At 41.9% G+C, this 18,284-nt stretch overlaps 1 long non-coding RNA gene across 1 annotated transcript; it reads left to right on the top strand.

The window, feature by feature from the left end:
* Positions 1–3,370: 3,370 nt before the first annotated feature.
* LOC123741907 (uncharacterized) lies at positions 3,371–15,595 on the top strand. Its single transcript, XR_006769434.1, has 3 exons — positions 3,371–3,514; positions 12,000–12,067; positions 15,284–15,595. It is a non-coding gene; the product is annotated as an uncharacterized lncRNA (long non-coding RNA).
* The last annotated feature ends 2,689 nt before the right edge of the window (positions 15,596–18,284 follow it).

The following is an 18,284-nucleotide window of genomic DNA, read 5'->3' as shown; positions in this document are numbered from 1 at the left end:
AGCTGTGGAGTCATGATGTAGGAGACCCAGACACAGACCTAGAGCTGTGGAGTCATGATGTAGGAGACCCAGACACAGACCTAGAGCTGTGGAGTCATGATGTAGGAGACCCAGATACAGTCCTAGAGCTGTGGAGTCACGATGTAGGAGACCCAGACACAGACCTAGAGCTGTGGAGTCATGATGTAGGGAGACCCAGATACAGTCCTAGAGCTGTGGAGTCATGATGTAGGAGACCCAGACACAGACCTAGAGCTGTGGAGTCATGATGTAGGAGAAACAGACACAGACCTAGAGCTGTGGAGTCATGATGTAGGAGACCCAGATACAGGCCTAGAGCTGTGGAGTCATGATGTAGGAGACCCAGATACAGGCCTAGAGCTGTGGAGTCATGATGTAGGAGACCCAGATACAGGCCTAGAGCTGTGGAGTCATGATGTAGGAGACCCAGATACAGTCCTAGAGCTGTGGAGTCATGATGTAGGGAGACGCAGACACAGACCTAGAGCTGTGGAGTCATGATGTAGGAGACCCAGACACAGACCTAGAGCTGTGGAGTCATGATGTAGGAGACCCAGATACAGTCCTAGAGCTGTGGAGTCATGATGTAGGAGACCCAGACACAGACCTAGAGCTGTGGAGTCATGATGTAGGAGACCCAGACACAGACCTAGAGCTGTGGAGTCATGATGTAGGAGACCCAGATACAGTCCTAGAGCTGTGGGGTCATGATGTAGGAGACCCAGACACAGGCCTAGAGCTGTGGAGTCATGATGCAGGAGACCCAAACACAGGCCTAGAGCTGTCATGATGTAGGAGACCCAGACACAGACCTAGAGCTGTGTAGTCATGATGTAGGAGACCCAGACACAGACCTAGAGCTGTGGAGTCATGATGTAGTAGACCCAGACACAGACCTAGAGCTGTGGAGTCATGATGTAGGAGACCCAGATACAGTCCTAGAGCTGTGGAGTCATGATGTAGGAGACCCAGACACAGACCTAGAGCTGTGGAGTCATGATGTAGGAGACCCAGACACAGACCTAGAGCTGTGGAGTCATGATGTAGGAGACCCAGACACAGGCCGAGAGCTGTGGAGGTCATGATTTATTGTCAGACGTTTATTGTCATGCAAAAGACTGCTGGTCTCAAGGTAAATTACTGTTAATTAACATAAACACGTTTATCAACTTCAGGCTTCAGCTGTATACATGCCATATACAAACCACTGATGAGCACCTTTGGAGCATGTACATTTAACAAGTCTAAATGTATTATTCACCAACACAATGAATCAATAATTTATTTTAGGCAGATCTAAAGAAACATGTATTTCAGAAGAACAGAATATGAGTTGACCTACTGTATGTTATCTGGCTATGGTCCATGTCATAGGATGTTTATTTATTTATTTTTATTTTATTTATTTCACCTTTATTTAACCAGGTAGGCAAGTTGAGAACAAGTTCTCATTTACAATTGCGACCTGGCCAAGATAAAGCAAAGCAGTTCGACAACATACAAAAACACAGAGTTACACATGGAGTAAAACAACATACAATCAATGATGCAGTGAAGAAAAAAATAAGACTATATACAATGTGAGCAAATGATGTGAGATAAGGGAGGTAAATGCAAAAAAAATGCCATGTAGGCTTGTTCATTTAGTAGACTAGATACTGTATGTTATCTGGCTATGATATAGACTGTAGGCTTGTTCATTTAGTAGACTAGATACTGTATGTTATCTGGCTATGCTCCATGTTATAGACTGTAGGCTTGTTCATTTAGTAGACTAGATACTGTATGTTATCTGGCTATGATATAGACTGTAGGCTTGTTCATTTAGTAGACTAGATACTGTATGTTATCTGGCTATGATCCATGTCGTAGACTGTAGGCTTGTTCATTTAGTAGACTAGATACTGTGTGTTATCTGGCTATGATATAGACTGTAGGCTTGTTCATTTAGTAGACTAGATACTGTATGTTATCTGGCTATGATCCATGTCGTAGACTGTAGGCTTGTTCATTTAGTAGACTAGATACTGTGTGTTATCTGGCTATGATATAGACTGTAGGCTTGTTCATTTAGTAGACTAGATACTGTATGTTATCTGGCTATGATATAGACTGTAGGCTTGTTCATTTAGTAGGATACTGTATGTTATCTGGCTATGATATAGACTGTAGGCTTGTTCATTTAGTAGACTAGATACTGTATGTTATCTGGCTATGATATAGACTGTAGGCTTGTTCATTTAGTAGACTAGATGGGCCTATGCTTATAAGTCCTGTGCCATTATTTTATATTACATGATTATTAGTAAGAAAAATATAATTGAATTTAGCTGAATAAAATTGAAAGGATACTTTTCTCATTCCAGAGTGAGTGTTCATATGAAGTGTCTATGTTGAGTATAAAAGTGGTCATTTGAAACAGTTATTTGGCAACTTTAGTTGTGATTGATACAAACCTTAGTAAAGCCAATTCTAAAGGGTAGTTTCACCAGGACATCTAACTGAGTCATTTCAACAGTGGTACAGTAACAGGTAGTCAGGGAGACATGCACTTATTAAACACATCCCCTACATTCATCTAGAAATATAACAGACTTTATTATAGTTTCACCAGGACATCTAACTGAGGCATTTCAACAGTGGTACAGCAACAGGTAGTCAGGGAGACATGCACTTATTAAACACATCCCCTACATTCATAACAGACTTCATTCTAAAAATATAATGTTGAGTATATTATCAAAATATTGCCACTTTAATCTCGAAATATTGCCACTTTTAAAAGTACTATCAAAAAAACTGTGACTTTAGAGAGAGAAAAAAAAGAAAGAAGGGATTGAGGGGTAATTTAATCAGATTGGCTTTTTGGACAGGTCAGAGTCAATGTTTGAAGTTGTTGGCAATACACTGTAGATGTATGTGTTCAAAAGTAGCTCCCAATGTCTTCAAATCCCTGGGGAGAGAGGAGCTGCTACCCCTGGGGAGAGAGGAGCTGCTACCCCTGGGGAGAGAAGAGCTGCTACCCCTGGGGAGAGAGGAGCTGCTACCCCTGGAGAGAGAGGAGCTGCTACCCTAGGGAGAGAGGAGCTGCTACCCCTGGGGAGCTGCTACCCCTGGGGAGAGAGGAGCTGCTACCCCTAGGGGAGAGAGGAGCTGCTACCCCTGGGGAGAGAGGAGCTGCTACCCCTGGGGAGAGAGGAGCTGCTACCCCTGGGGAGAGAGGAGCTGCTACCCCTGGGGAGAGAGGAGCTGCTACTTCTGGGGAGAGAGGAGCTACTACCCCTGGGGAGAGAGGAGCTGCTACCCCTGGGGAGAGAGGAGCTGCTACCCCTGGGGAGAGAGAGGAGCTGCACATTGTAAGAGCTGTAAAGAGAGAGGGAGTGGAGAGAGAACAGGCAGAACCTGATATGTAAATGAGCAGAGCAAACGAAAGTAACTTTCGAAGACCGAATGATCATTCCAGACTCTGTTTCTATTGAGAGAGAGATAAAAGGTAAGATGATTATTGTGTATTCATATAGTTGATGATATTGTTATGTGTATTCATATAGTTGATGATATTGTTATGTGTATTAATATAGTTGATGATATTGTTGTGTATTCATATAGTTGATGATTTTGTTATGTGTATTCATATAGTTGATGATATGTGTATTAATATAGTTGATGATATTGTTATGTGTATTAATATAGCTGATGATATTGTTGTGTGTATTCATATAGTTGATGATATTGTTATGTGTATTCATATAGTTGATGATATTGTTATGTGTATTAATATAGTTGATGATATTGTTATGTGTATTCATATAGTTGATTCTATTTTTGGTGGACAGTGTTATAATAGTCCTACTCTCCTTAAAATGTTTTTGATGTAAATTAGATGTGTGGGGTGAATTCGTTCTGTGCCCATCTGTGTGCCCCAGGGTGATCGCTCCTACACTATCTAGAATCTAAAAAGGGTTCTTTGGCTGTCCCCATAGGAGAACCCTTTGTAGAACATATTTTGGTACTAGGTAGAACCCTTTTGGGTTCCATGAAGAACCCTTTCCACAGAGGGTTTTACATTGAAGCCAGAAGGGTTCTACCTGGAACCCCAAATAATCTCCTATGGGGACAGACGGAGGACCTGTTTGGAACCCTTTATTCTAAGAGTGTACTGGATCATAGGTCTATAGACAAGTCTTCTCAAAACATTTTTAAAACATTTTGTGGAAAGCCAAACAATAACTTACACTTCCTCAAAACAGGTTGTGTGTATTCATTAGTGCCGACCGTAGCAAAACGTTTGGCAACAGAAACCGTTTAGGTCACATTGTACAGTGTTTGGAGTAAACTGTTTATGCATCATTTTAGAACTGTTGGCTGTGGAGTAAACTAATGAATACAACCCAGTTTGTAGCCAACAACTCGGCTGTTTATACCTGATGCTGAAACCTGAACATAGCCTGGTGGTACACTAATATGCAAGCTAGATATTCTGGTTTTCTAAAGCTAGCCAGCTTCAGTTATCTTCACATTCCATCTCAGGCCTCATCCATCAGAATATACAGAGTGCTAGTCATCAGAAAGCTGCTCTCTCAGCAGAACAGAAAATATCTCAATGACTTGACATGTTCTGGTTGTGAATTCAGGCTACAAGGTGACAATCCTGTCAGGGATTATTGTAAAGTGTGTAGATAAATTAAATGTATGGTGTAATGTTAGTATAGTGAATGACAGTAAAACACTCCTAACAGTCTACTACAACTGAGACAGGTTGGTGTAATGTTAGTATAGTGAATGACAGTAAAACACTCCTAACAGTCTACTACTACTGAGACAGGTTGGTGTAATGTTAGTATAGTGAATGACAGTAAAACACTCCTAACAGTCTACTACTACTGAGACAGGTTGGTGTAATGTTAGTATAGTGAATGACAGTAAAACACTCCTAACAGTCTACTACTACTGAGACAGTTTGGTGTAATGTTAGTATAGTGAATGACAGTAAAACACTCCTAACAGTCTACTACTACTGAGACAGGTTGGTGTAATGTTAGTATAGTGAATGACAGTAAAACACTCCTAACAGTCTACTACTACTGAGACAGGTTGGTGTAATGTTAGTATAGTGAATGACAGTAAAACACTCCTAACAGTCTACTACTACTGAGACAGGTTGGTGTAATGTTAGTATAGTGAATGACAGTAAAACACTCCTAACAGTCTACTACTACTAAGACAGGTTGGTGTAATGTTAGTATAGTGAATGACAGTAAAACACTCCTAACAGTCTACTACTACTGAGACAGGTTGGTGTGATGTTAGTATAGTGAATGACAGTAAAACACTCCTAACAGTCTACTACTACTGAGACAGGTTGGTGTAATGTTAGTATAGTGAATGACAGTAAAACACTCCTAACAGTCTACTACTACTGAGACAGGTTGGTGTAATGTTAGTATAGTTAATGACAGTAAAACACTCCTAACAGTCTACTACTACTGAGACAGGTTGGTGTAATGTTAGTATAGTGAATGACAGTAAAACACTCCTAACAGTCTACTACTACTGAGACAGGTTGGTGTCAGTTTAATCAGACAAAATGGAGCTGACTGGACGTGGTCAAGTCAAATTCAATATATCAATATTCAGATATTATAGTTCTACATTTAACATTTCAATATAATTGTATCATAGTTCCTCTATAGCGTAGTGATCCTCTACATTTCATATGATAATGTATTTGTATCATAGTTCTACTATAGTGTAGTGAACCTCTACATTTCATATGATAATGTAATTGTATCATTTACATTTACATTTTAGTCATTTAGCAGACGCTCTTATCCAGAGCGACTTACAAATTGGTGCATTCACCTATAATATCCAGTGGAACAACCACTTTACAATAGTGCATCTAAATCTTTTAAGGGGGGGGGTTAGAAGGATTACCTTATCCTAACCCAGGTATTCCTTGAAGAGGTGGGGTTTCAGGTGTCTCCGGAAGGTGGTGATTGACTCCGCTGTCCTGGCGTCGTGAGGGAGCTTGTTCCACCATTGGGGTGCCAGAGCAGCGAACAGTTTTGACTGGGCTGAGCGGGAACTGTGCTTCCTCAGAGGTAGGGAGGCGAGCAGGCCAGAGGTGGATGAACGGAGTGCCCTTGTTTGGGTGTAGGGCCTGATCAGAGCCTGAAGGTACGGAGGTGCCGTTCCCCTAACAGCTCCGTAGGCAAGCACCATGGTCTTGTAGCGGATGCGAGCTTCGACTGGAAGCCAGTGGAGAGAGCGGAGGAGCGGGGTGACGTGAGAGAACTTGGGAAGGTTGAACACCAGACGGGCTGCGGCGTTCTGGATGAGTTGTAGGGGTTTAATGGCACAGGCAGGGAGCCCAGCCAACAGCGAGTTGCAGTAATCCAGACGGGAGATGACAAGTGCCTGGATTAGGACCTGCGCCGCTTCCTGTGTGAGGCAGGGTCGTACTCTGCGAATGTTGTAGAGCATGAACCTACAGGATCGGGTCACCGCCTTGATGTTGGTGGAGAACGACAGGGTGTTGTCCAGGGTCACGCCAAGGCTCTTAGCACTCTGGGAGGAGGACACAAGGGAGTTGTCAACCGTGATGGCGAGATCATGGAACGGGCAGTCCTTCCCCGGGAGGAAGAGCAGCTCCGTCTTGCCGAGGTTCAGCTTGAGGTGGTGATCCGTCATCCACACTGATATGTCTGCCAGACATGCAGAGATGCGATTCGCCACCTGGTTGTCAGAAGGGGGAAAGGAGAAGATTAATTGTGTGTCATCTGCATAGCAATGATATGAGAGACCATGTGAGGATATGACAGAGCCAAGTGACTTGGTGTATAGCGAGAATAGGAGTGGGCCAAGAACAGAGCCCTGGGGGACACCAGTGGTGAGAGCACGTGGTGCGGAGACAGATTCTCGCCACGCCACCTGGTAGGAGCGACCTGTCAGGTAGGACGCAATCCAAGCGTGCGCGGTGCCAGAGATGCCCAGCTCGGAGAGGGTGGAGAGGAGGATCTGATGGTTCACGGTATCAAAGGCAGCAGATAGGTCTAGAAGGATGAGAGCAGAGGAGAGAGAGTTAGCTTTAGCAGTGCGGAGAGCCTCCGTGACACAGAGAAGAGCAGTCTCAGTTGAATGCCCAGTCTTGAAACCTGACTGATTAGGATCAAGAAGGTCATTCTGAGAGAGATAGCAAGAGAGCTGGCCAAGCACGGCGCGTTCAAGAGTTTTGGAGAGAAAGGAAAGAAGGGATACTGGCCTGTAGTTGTTGACATCGGAGGGGTCGAGTGTAGGTTTTTTTCAGAAGGGGTGCAACTCTCGCTCTCTTGAAGACGGAAGGGACGTAGCCAGCGGTCAAGGATGCGTTGATGAGCGAGGTGAGGTAGGGGAGAAGGTCTCCGGAAATGGTCTGGAGAAGAGAGGAGGGGATAGGGTCAAGTGGGCAGGTTGTTGGGCGGCCGGCCGTCACAAGACGCGAGATTTCATCTGGAGAGAGAGGGGAGAAAGAGGTCAAAGCACAGGGTAGGGCAGTGTGAGCAGGACCAGCAGTGTCGTTTGACTTAGCAAACGAGGATCGGATGTCGTCAACCTTCTTTTCAAAATGGTTGACGAAGTCATCCGCAGAGAGGGAGGAGGGGGGGAGGGGGAGGAGGATTCAGGAGGGAGGAGAAGGTAGCAAAGAGCTTCCTAGGGTTAGAGGCAGATGCTTGGAGTTTAGAGTGGTAGAAAGTGGCTTTAGCAGCAGAGACAGAAGAGGAAAATGTAGAGAGGAGGGAGTGAAAGGATGCCAGGTCCGCAGGGAGGCGAAGTTTTCCTCCATTTCCGCTCGGCTGCCCGGAGCCCTGTTCTGTGAGCTCGCAGTGAGTCGTCGAGCCACGGAGCAGGAGGGGAGGACCGAGCCGGCCTGGAGGATAGGGGACAGAGGAGATCAAAGGATGCAGAGAGGGAGGAGAGGAGGGTTGAGGAGGCAGAATCAGGAGATAGGTTGGAGAAGGTTTGAGCAGAGGGAAGAGATGATAGGATGGAAGAGGAGAGAGTAGCGGGAGAGAGAGAGCGAAGGTTGGGACGGCGCAATACCATCCGAGTAGGGGGAGAGTGAGAAGTGTTGGATGAGAGCGAGAGGGAAAAGGATACAAGGTAGTGGTCGGAGACTTGGAGGGGAGTTGCAATGAGATTAGTGGAAGAACAGCATCTAGTAAAGATGAGGTCAAGCGTATTGCCTGCCTTGTGAGTAGGGGGGGAAGGTGAGAGGGTGAGGTCGAAAGAGGAGAGGAGTGGAAAGAAGGAGGCAGAGAGGAATGAGTCGAAGGTAGACGTGGGGAGGTTAAAGTCACCCAGAACTGTGAGAGGTGAGCCATCCTCAGGAAAGGAACTTATCAAGGCGTCAAGCTCATTGATGAACTCTCCAAGGGAACCTGGAGGGCGATAAATGATAAGGATGTTAAGCTTGAAAGGGCTGGTAACTGTGACAGCATGGAATTCAAATGAGGAGATAGACAGATGGGTCAGGGGAGAAAGAGAGAATGTCCACTTGGGAGAGATGAGGATTCCAGTGCCACCACCCCGCTGGCTCGATGCTCTAGGGGTATGCGAGAACACGTAGTCAGACGAGGAGAGAGCAGTAGGAGTAGCAGTGTTATCTGTGGTGATCCATGTTTCCGTCAGCGCCAGGAAGTCTAGGGACTGGAGGGTAGCATAGGCTGAGATGAACTCAGCCTTGTTGGCCGCAGACCGGCAGTTCCAGAGGCTGCCGGAGACCTGGAACTCCACGTGGGTCGTGCGCGCTGGGCCCACCAGGTTAGAGTGCCACGCGGTGTGGAGCGTTTGTATGGCCTGTGCAGAGGAGAGAGAACAGGGATAGGCAGGCACATAGTAGACAAGCTACAGAAGAGGCTACGCTAATGCAAATGAGATTGGAGTGACAAGTGGACTACACGTCTCGAATGTTCAGGAAGTTAAGCTTACGTTGCAAAAATGTTATTGACTAAGATGATACAGTACTGCTGGCTGGTGGAGTAGGCTAGCTAGCAGTGGCTGCGTTGTTGACTTTGAACGTGTAGCTGGCTAGGTAACCTCGGTAGTTTCAGTACTACACCTTGTCATATCATAGTTCTACTATAGTGTAGTGATCCTCTACATTTCATATGATAATGTAATTGTATCATAGTTCCTCTATAGCGTAGTGATCCTCTAAATTTTATATGATAATGTATTTGTATCATAGTTCCTCTATAGCGTACTGATCCTCTACATTTCATATGATAATGTAATTGTATCATAGTTCCACTATAGTGTAGTGATCCTCTACATTTCATATGATAATGTAATTGTATCATAGTTCCACTAAAGTGCAGTGATCCTCGCTATATGAGCCACTTCACAATTCCAAACAAGTGACCCAAGTGAATTGGTGCCAATGGCACGATGCGTAGGTTGTTGGCCTTTTACATGTGCGACCTGGGTTGGCTTCCCTGCCCCGCTGTTCGCTACATTGGTGTCAGAAATAGTGTCTGAGACTTGCTTTTTTTAAATTGCATTTGGGACAGTGTGAGCCAGGTAACAATTCCCACCATGTGGGTTAAGCCTATTGGTGCATTGTCAGAATGCACTCCCAGGACTTCTACTTCAATAACAAATGTTGGTTTGGATCCAAATAATCCATAGTTATATCCAAATAGAGGCGTTTTGTTCGATGCGTTCAAGACACTATCCGAAGGGTAAAGAAGGGTGACGCGCCCGACGCGTTTCGTGACAAAAAAATTCAAAATATTCCATTACCGTACTTCAAGCATGTCAACCGCTGTTTAAAATAAATTTTTATGCTATTTTTCACGTAAAAAGCGATAATATTCCGACCGGGAGTCGTTGTTTTCGTTCAAAGAGAGAAAAGTAAACATGGTGTCGGCTCGTGCACGCGCTTCCAGTCTCATTGTCCTCAGGTCGACCACTTACCAAATGCACTAATGTTTTTCAGCCATGGCCTGCAAAGCCACCATTCATCGTTCTGGCGCCTTCTGAGAGCCTATGGGAGCGTTAGAAAATGTCACGTTATAACAGAGATCCCCTGTTTTGGTTAGAGATGATCAAGAAGGCCATGAAATGGTCAGAGAGGGCACTTTCTGTTTGGAATCTTCTCAGGTTTTGGCCTGCCAAATGAGTTCTGTTATACTCACAGCCACCATTCAAACAGTTTTAGAAACTTTAGGGTGTTTTCTATCCAAATCAAACAATGATATGCATATTCTAGTTACTGGGCAGGAGTAGTAACCAGATTAAATTGGGTACGTTTCTTATCCGGCCGTGCAAATACTGCCCCCTATCCCCAACAGGTTAAATCACCATGACAACCATTTCATTATTTCTCCAGAGCAGCAAGGGAATCTAGAGACTCAACCTTTGTAGAATCACAATCACCTTTATTCACCAAGTACATTTGCACGTACATATGTAGGATCTTAATTTGAGCCAGTTTATTAAAATATTCCTGCAGGAACAGGAAACGTGAATTATTATGTGAATTATACTTAATTGACATTTCTGTAGGAGTTACTACATTTTTCGTAAGGAAAAGATCTAAGTGGAAATTACAAACTTCAGAAGCCTTTGTAAACCTTTTACATTTGAGTCATTTAGCAGACACTCTTATCCAGAGAATACATTTCATGCATTTTTTTTATTATTTTTTATTATGTACTGGCCCCCCGGCGGAATCGAACCCACAACCCTGGCATTGCACACACCATGCTGGCGTTGCAAACACCATGCTCTACCAACGGAGCCACAAGGAATACACAACAAGTTTTAGATGTCCTGCATTGCTGGAAAGTTCTTCTGCAGTGGGGGGTGATCAAATGAAGATCCTACATCTGTACACATAATTGTACATGGGGATATGTATGGGGGTCTATAACATCCAATCACAGAGGTTTACAGCAGCTGACAGTTGCAATGTTATTGCTAATAAGTCAAACTGCCCTTTTCAGATGAAGAGTAGCCTTCCCTGTAGCTCAGTTGGTAGAGCATGGTGTTTGCAACGCCAGGGTTGTGGGTTCAATTCCACGGGGGGCCAGCACAGAAAAATAAAATGTATGAAATGTATGCATTCACTACTGTAAGTCGCTCTGGATAAGAGTGTCTGCTAAATGATGTAAATGTAAAGCCATAATCTCTGTACAGATGTAGGATTTTAATTTGATCACCCTGTTGCAGAAAAAAATAAACTTGTAGTGTATTTGAGTGTAATTAAACTTTAAAAACGGTTTCTGAAGATGATAAATTCCACAAAACTGTTCATTAATTATAATCCACATAATAATTCAAATGTCCTGTTTCTGCAGGATTATTTTCCTGCTGTAGCAAACTGGCTCAAATTAAGATCCAACACCTGTAGCAATATACCTCTAATGTATATGGCTATATCAGGATATATATACCTCTAATGTATATGGCTATATCAGGATATATATACCTCTCTCTATTGGATATGGTTATATAAGGATATATATACCTCTCTCTAATGTATATGACTATATCAGGATATATATACCTCTCTCTAATGGATATGGTTATATCAGGATATTTATACCTCTCTCTATTGGATATGGTTATATATAGGATATATATATACCTCTCTCTAATGTATATGACTATATCAGGATATATATACCTCTCTCTAATGTATATGGTTATATCAGGATATATATACCTCTCTCTAATGTATATGACTATATCAGGATATATATACCTCTCTCTAATGTATATGAGTATATCAGGATATATATACCTCTCTCTAATGTATATGGCTCTATCAGGATATATATACCTCTCTCTAATGTATATGACTATATCAGGATATATATACCTCTCTCTAATGTATATGGTTATATCAGGATATATATACCTCTCTCTAATGTATATGACTATATCAGGATTGGCTTTTGACCATTTAACATATTTTATTTACTGTTGTTTAGGCTGGTTGAATGAGTTGCCTATGAAAGCTACTTCATCTGCAAGAAAACAGGCAGCTGCACCAGTGACTGTAAGTTATGTGATTTCCTCATATGAAATTAAAAGTAGGTTTGTAACCTACGCAGTTACAAAACGGCTGTTGAAACTGTGGCACATATTTCTCGGTAACATTAAATAAATGTGTTGGTATGTAGGAAAGACTGGCAGACTCTCGTACTGTAGGTCTAGGCTACCTACAAACTATTATAAGGTTAGGGGCGACGTCAGACATTAAATAGTCAGAGTAGGTTTGAGATATGATCACTTATCATGCTGACAAACCTGATGGTCTCTGTGAACTGATCGGAACAGGTTTAGACAGGTCATCTATGATATGTAGGTTATATACAGTACATTCTCTGACTTGCTAATGGTAGGACTATAACATTATGTGAACTGATCTGAACAGATTTAGGCTGGTCATCTATGATTTGTAGGTTATATACAGTACATTCTCTGTCCAGCTACTGGTAGGACTATAACATTATGTTGATCTGAACAGGTTTAAACTGGTCATGTATGATATGTAGGTTATATACAGTACATTCTCTGTCCTGCTACTGGTAGGACTATAACATTATGTTGATCTGAACAGGTTTAGACTGGTCATCTATGATATGTAGGTTATATACAGTACATTCTCTGTCCTGCTACTGGTAGGACTATAACATTATGTGAACTGATCTGAACAGATTTAGGCTGGTCATCTATGATTTGTAGGTTATATACAGTACATTCTCTGTCCTGCTACTGGTAGGACTATAACATTATGTTGATCTGAACAGGTTTAGACTGGTCATCTATGATATGTAGGTTATATACAGTACATTCTCTGTCCTGCTACTGGTAGGACTATAACATTATGTTGATCTGAACAGGTTTAGACTGGTCATCTATGATATGAAGGTTATATACAGTACATTCTCTGTCCTGCTACTGGTAGGACTATAACGTTATGTTGATCTGAACAGGTTTAGGCTGGTCATCTATGATAGGTAGGTTATATACAGTACATTCTCTGTCCTGCTACTGGTAGGACTATAACATTATGTGAACTGATCTGAACAGGTTTAGTCTGGTCATCTATGATATGTAGGTTATATACAGTACATTCTCTGTCCTGCTACTGGTAGGACTATAACATTATATTGATCTGAACAGGTTTAGACTGGTCATCTATGATATGTAGGTTATATACAGTACATTCTCTGTCCTGCTACTGGTAGGACTATAACATTATGTTGATCTGAACAGGTTTAGACTGGTCATCTATGATATGTAGGTTATATACAGTACATTCTCTGTCCTGCTACTGGTAGGACTATAACATTATGTTGATCTGAACAGGTTTAGACTGGTCATCTATGATATGTAGGTTATATACAGTACATTCTCACTGCTTCCTCAGAGGTAGGGGGCCAGCAGGCCAGAGGTGGATGAACGCAGTGCCCTTGTTTGGGTGTAGGGCCTGATCAGAGCCTGAAGGTATGGAGGTGCCGTTCCCTTCACAGCTCCGTAGGCAATCACCATGGTCTTGTAGCGGATGCGAGCTTCAACTGGAAGCCAGTGGAGAGAGCGGAGGAGCGGGGTGACGTGAGAGAACTTGGGAAGGTTGAACACCAGACGGGCTGCGGCGTTCTGGATGAGTTGTAGGGGTTTAATGGCACAGGCAGGGGAGCCCAGCCAACAGCGAGTTGCAGTAATCCAGACGGGAGATGACAAGTGCCTGGATTAGGACCTGCGCCGCTTCCTGTGTGAGGCAGGGTCGTACTCGCGAATGTTGTAGAGCATGAACCTACAGGATCGGGTCACCGCCTTGATGTTGGTGGAGAACGACAGGGTGTTGTCCAGGATCACGCCAAGGTTCTTAGCACTCTGGGAGGAGGACACAAGGGAGTTGTCAACCGTGATGGCGAGATCATGGAACGGGCAGTCCTTTCCCGGGAGGAAGAGCAGCTCCGTCTTGCCGAGGTTCAGCTTGAGGTGGTGATCCGTCATCCACACTGATATGTCTGACAGACATGCAGAGATGCGATTCGCCGCCTGGTTATCAGAAGGGGGAAAGGAGAAGATTAATTGTGTGTCGTCTGCATAGCAATGATAGGAGAGACCATGTGAGGATATGACAGAGCCAAGGTTATATACAGTACATTTTCTGTCCTGCTACTGGTAGGACTATAACGTTATGTGAACTGATCTGAACAGGTTTAGACTGGTCATACATTTTCGGCCTTCAGTCTATATTCTCAGGTACATTTAGAAAATAACAGATTGAAAGACAATAAATAGCCTACTTTTAATGAATAAAAATAATTTTGAGATTTGGCCTTGTGTTGTTGTACTGTCTATAACTACCTTAACAAACAGTGACTTATTATTATTATTAATAGTAATATTATTGTTGCTGTACTGTCTATAACTACCTTAACAAACAGTGACTTATTATTATTATTATTATTATTATTGTTATTATTATTGTTATTGTTGCTGTACTGTCTATAACTACCTTAACAAAGAGTAACTTATTATTATTATTATCATTATTATTATTATTATTATTATTGTTGTTGTTGTACTGTCTATAACTACCTTAACAAACAGTGACTTATTATTATTATTATTATTATTGTTGCTGTACTGTCTATAACTACCTTAACAAACAGTGACTTATTATTATTATTATTATTATTGTTGCTGTACTGTCTATAACTACCTTAACAAACAGTGACTTATTATTATTATTGACAGTTACCATGGAGATGAAATGTCACAACTACATGTTCATGTGATGCATTAAATCACCTGACTGTTTCTATGTCTGTTAGTAAATGTTTTATTTCGCAAAGAGATAATGAATAAATGATAACAATTGACATTAAATAATTAGTTGTTACTGTGTTAACCACAACCAACATGCTGGATCTCTGTTTAGTTGTTACTGTGTTAACCACAACCAACATGTTGGATCTCTGTTTAGTTGTCACTGTGTTAACCACAACCAACATGTTGGATCTCTGTTTAGTTGTCACTGTGTTAACCACAACCAACATGCTGGATCTCTGTTTAGTTGTCACTGTGTTGACCACAACCAACATGTTGGATCTCTGTTTAGTTGTCACTGTGTTAACCACAACCAACATGCTGGATCTCTGTTTAGTTGTCACTGTGTTAACCACAACCAACATGTTGGATCTCTGTTTAGTTGTCATTGTGTTAACCACAACCAACATGCTGGATCTCTGTTTAGGGGTCAGTGCTGTAAAATGAATCTCTCTGAGGAGAGAGAGGAGGGGGGCCCTGCCTCTAAAAAGCGTCTCTCTGGGGGACATGACACCAAAGCTAAGAGGTAAGATGACAATTTTATGAAGAATTTATTATGTTTATTTCAAAATAAATAGCTATCTTAAGATGAATGCAGTTACTGTAATTCTCTCTGGATAAGAGCATCTGCTAAATCAGGGGTTCTCAATCCGGGGTCTGTGGAGGTACTGCAGGGGTTCCACGGCACCCTGACTGTACTCGTTGCAATGTAAGACATTTGATAGAATTTCCACATGACACGACCACTTTGTCTACTCTTAATTATTGACTAATATAATGGAATGCATATTTTTTTAACCAATTGTGATATTTTCACAAGCAGAATTCTGACAATATTACCGTTATATCAACACACTCTTCACACCCGTTTAACAACTCTAAATATCTTTGGCATAGTAGGCATCAAGTCCCTTGCCAATAATGTTGCCTACAACGCGTTGCATACAATGTTCATTTTCATCAAACACATATTATGCCCTTAATGCCTTCAATTGCCTAATTTAAGCCATGTCCAATTTAGGATTATTTTTTAACAACGTGATGTTGCGCTCCAAAGGGATATCTTGAAATAACATGATGTAGATAATTAAATAATCAAAAGAAAAACGTGTTTATTATACACTCTTAGAAAAGAAGGTTCCTTATTGAACCAAAAAGGCTTCTATCACTTCCTTAATATATGGAACCACTAAAAGTGATATATATTTTTGGGTTCAGTGAAGAAGAACCTCTAGAGTTCTGATCAACGAAAGGTTAATGTTTTGAGGACGTGAACCCAGCAGCCCTCCAGGGGTCAGATCAATTCCTCCCGTTTTTCCAGCGCCCCGGCCCGGGATATAAACCAGCCACCTTTCAACCACAGGTCCAACTCCTGCCACAGCTCCAACTCCTTAGCCGCTGGGTGAAAACCTGAGTTAATTTTCTGAAATAAGCATGAGTTAATCTGCCAAAATGAAGACAAAATGTTTTAGGAGACATACATGGTATCACTTGTTACATATAAGTATTATACATAAATCATTGCCAAAAGCACAAGACATATATTATTAATGGATTGATCATATAGAAATATAAAACATTATTTTTAACTTCTCCAAAGCAATGACGTGGCATTGTATTGTAGTTCAACTGTATTTAATGGTGTATGTAGTTGTGTTGTCATGTGAATGTTGTATTGTAGTAACCAACTGTATTTAATGGTGTTATGTAGTTGTGTTGTGAATGTTGTATTGTAGTAATCCTCAACTGTATTTAATGGTGTTATGTAGTTGTGTTGTCATGTTGTGAATGTTGTATTGTAGTAATCAACTGTATTTAATGGTGTTATGTAGTTGTGTTGTCATGTTTTGGATATTGCATTGTAGTAGGCCTAGCCCTCACCAACAGAGACAGCAACAGACAAACACAGAGAAAGTGATGGAGAAAGTGATGGAGAAAGTGACAGAGAAAGTGATGGAGAGAGGCAGAGGATGGGAGTGTACAGTAGACTGGGATTATAATTACTGCACTGCGCGTGTGTGTGTGTGTGTGTGTGTGTGTCTGTGTGTGTGTGAGAGAGAGAGTGAGAGGGTGTTTTGGTACTGTAGGATTCTTTAATCAGTGTGGCTCATTGGACAGGTCAGAGTCTCAACACAATTGAAAACTTACCACTCAACAAAACAGCAAATTATGGAATTTCTCGTGGAAGAATGGTTTCACATCCCTCCAAAAGTTCCAGACACTTGAAGGAGCTGTTAAGAGAGAGGGAGGGAGAGAGAAACAGAAGAACCTGATATGAAATGAGTGGGCAAACGAAAGTCAACTCTCTGGTCATCTATGATATGTAGGTTATATACAGTACAGTTCTCTGTCCTGCTACTGGTAGGACTATAACATTATGTGAATCTGATCTGAACAGGTTTAGATGGTCATTCATGATGTGGGGTATTAAGTACATTTCTGTCCTACTGGTAGGACCATAACATTATGTTGATCTGAACAGGTTTAGACTGGTCATCTATGATATGTAGGTTATATACAGTACATTCTCTGTCCTGCTACTGGTAGGACTATAACATTATGTTGAATCTGAACGGTTTAGATGGGTTATCTATGATATGTAGGTTATATACGGTACATTCTCTGTCCTGCTACTTGGTAGGACTAGTAACATTATGTTGATCTGAACAGTTTAGACTGGTCATATGATAGAAGTTATATACGTACATTCTTGTCTGCTACTGGGACTATAACGCCAGTTATGCTTGACCTGGAATAGGTTTAGGCTGGTCATCTAAGATAGGTAGGTTATATACAGCACATTCTCTGTCCCGCAAGTACTTCGGTAGGACTATAACATTATGTGAACTGGATCAAAGGTTTAGACTGGTCATCTATGATATGTAGGTTATATATGGCACATTCCTGTCCTGCTACTGGTAGGACTATAACATTATGTGAACTGATCTGAACAGGTTTAGTCTGGTCATCTATGATAGCGAGGTTATATACAGTACATTTCTGTCCTGCTACTGAGTAGGACTATAACATTATATTGATTAACAGGTTTAACTGGTCATCTAAGATATGTAGGTTAGTATAAGTACATATCTCTGTCCTGCTACTGGTAGGACTATAACATTATGTTGATGTGTGAACAGTTTCGACTGGTCATCTATGATATGTGGTTATATACAGTACATTCTCTGTTCTGCTACAAGTGGTAGGACTATAACATTATGTTGATGTGAACAGGTTTAGGCTGGTCATCTATGATATTCAGGTTATATGCAGGTGCACATTCTCTGTCCTGCTACTGGTAGGACTATAACATTATGTTGATCTGGAACAGGTTTAGACTGGTCATCTAAAGATATGTGGTTATATAGTTGTGCACATTCTCACTGCTTCCTCAGAGGTAGGGGGCCAGCAGGCCAGAGGTGGATGAA

Source organism: Salmo salar, chromosome ssa03, assembly GCF_905237065.1.
Source record: "Salmo salar chromosome ssa03, Ssal_v3.1, whole genome shotgun sequence".
Lineage (NCBI taxonomy): Eukaryota > Metazoa > Chordata > Actinopteri > Salmoniformes > Salmonidae > Salmo > Salmo salar.
Note: the sequence above shows the minus strand (reverse complement) of the source record. Positions and strands in the feature narration are given on the sequence as shown.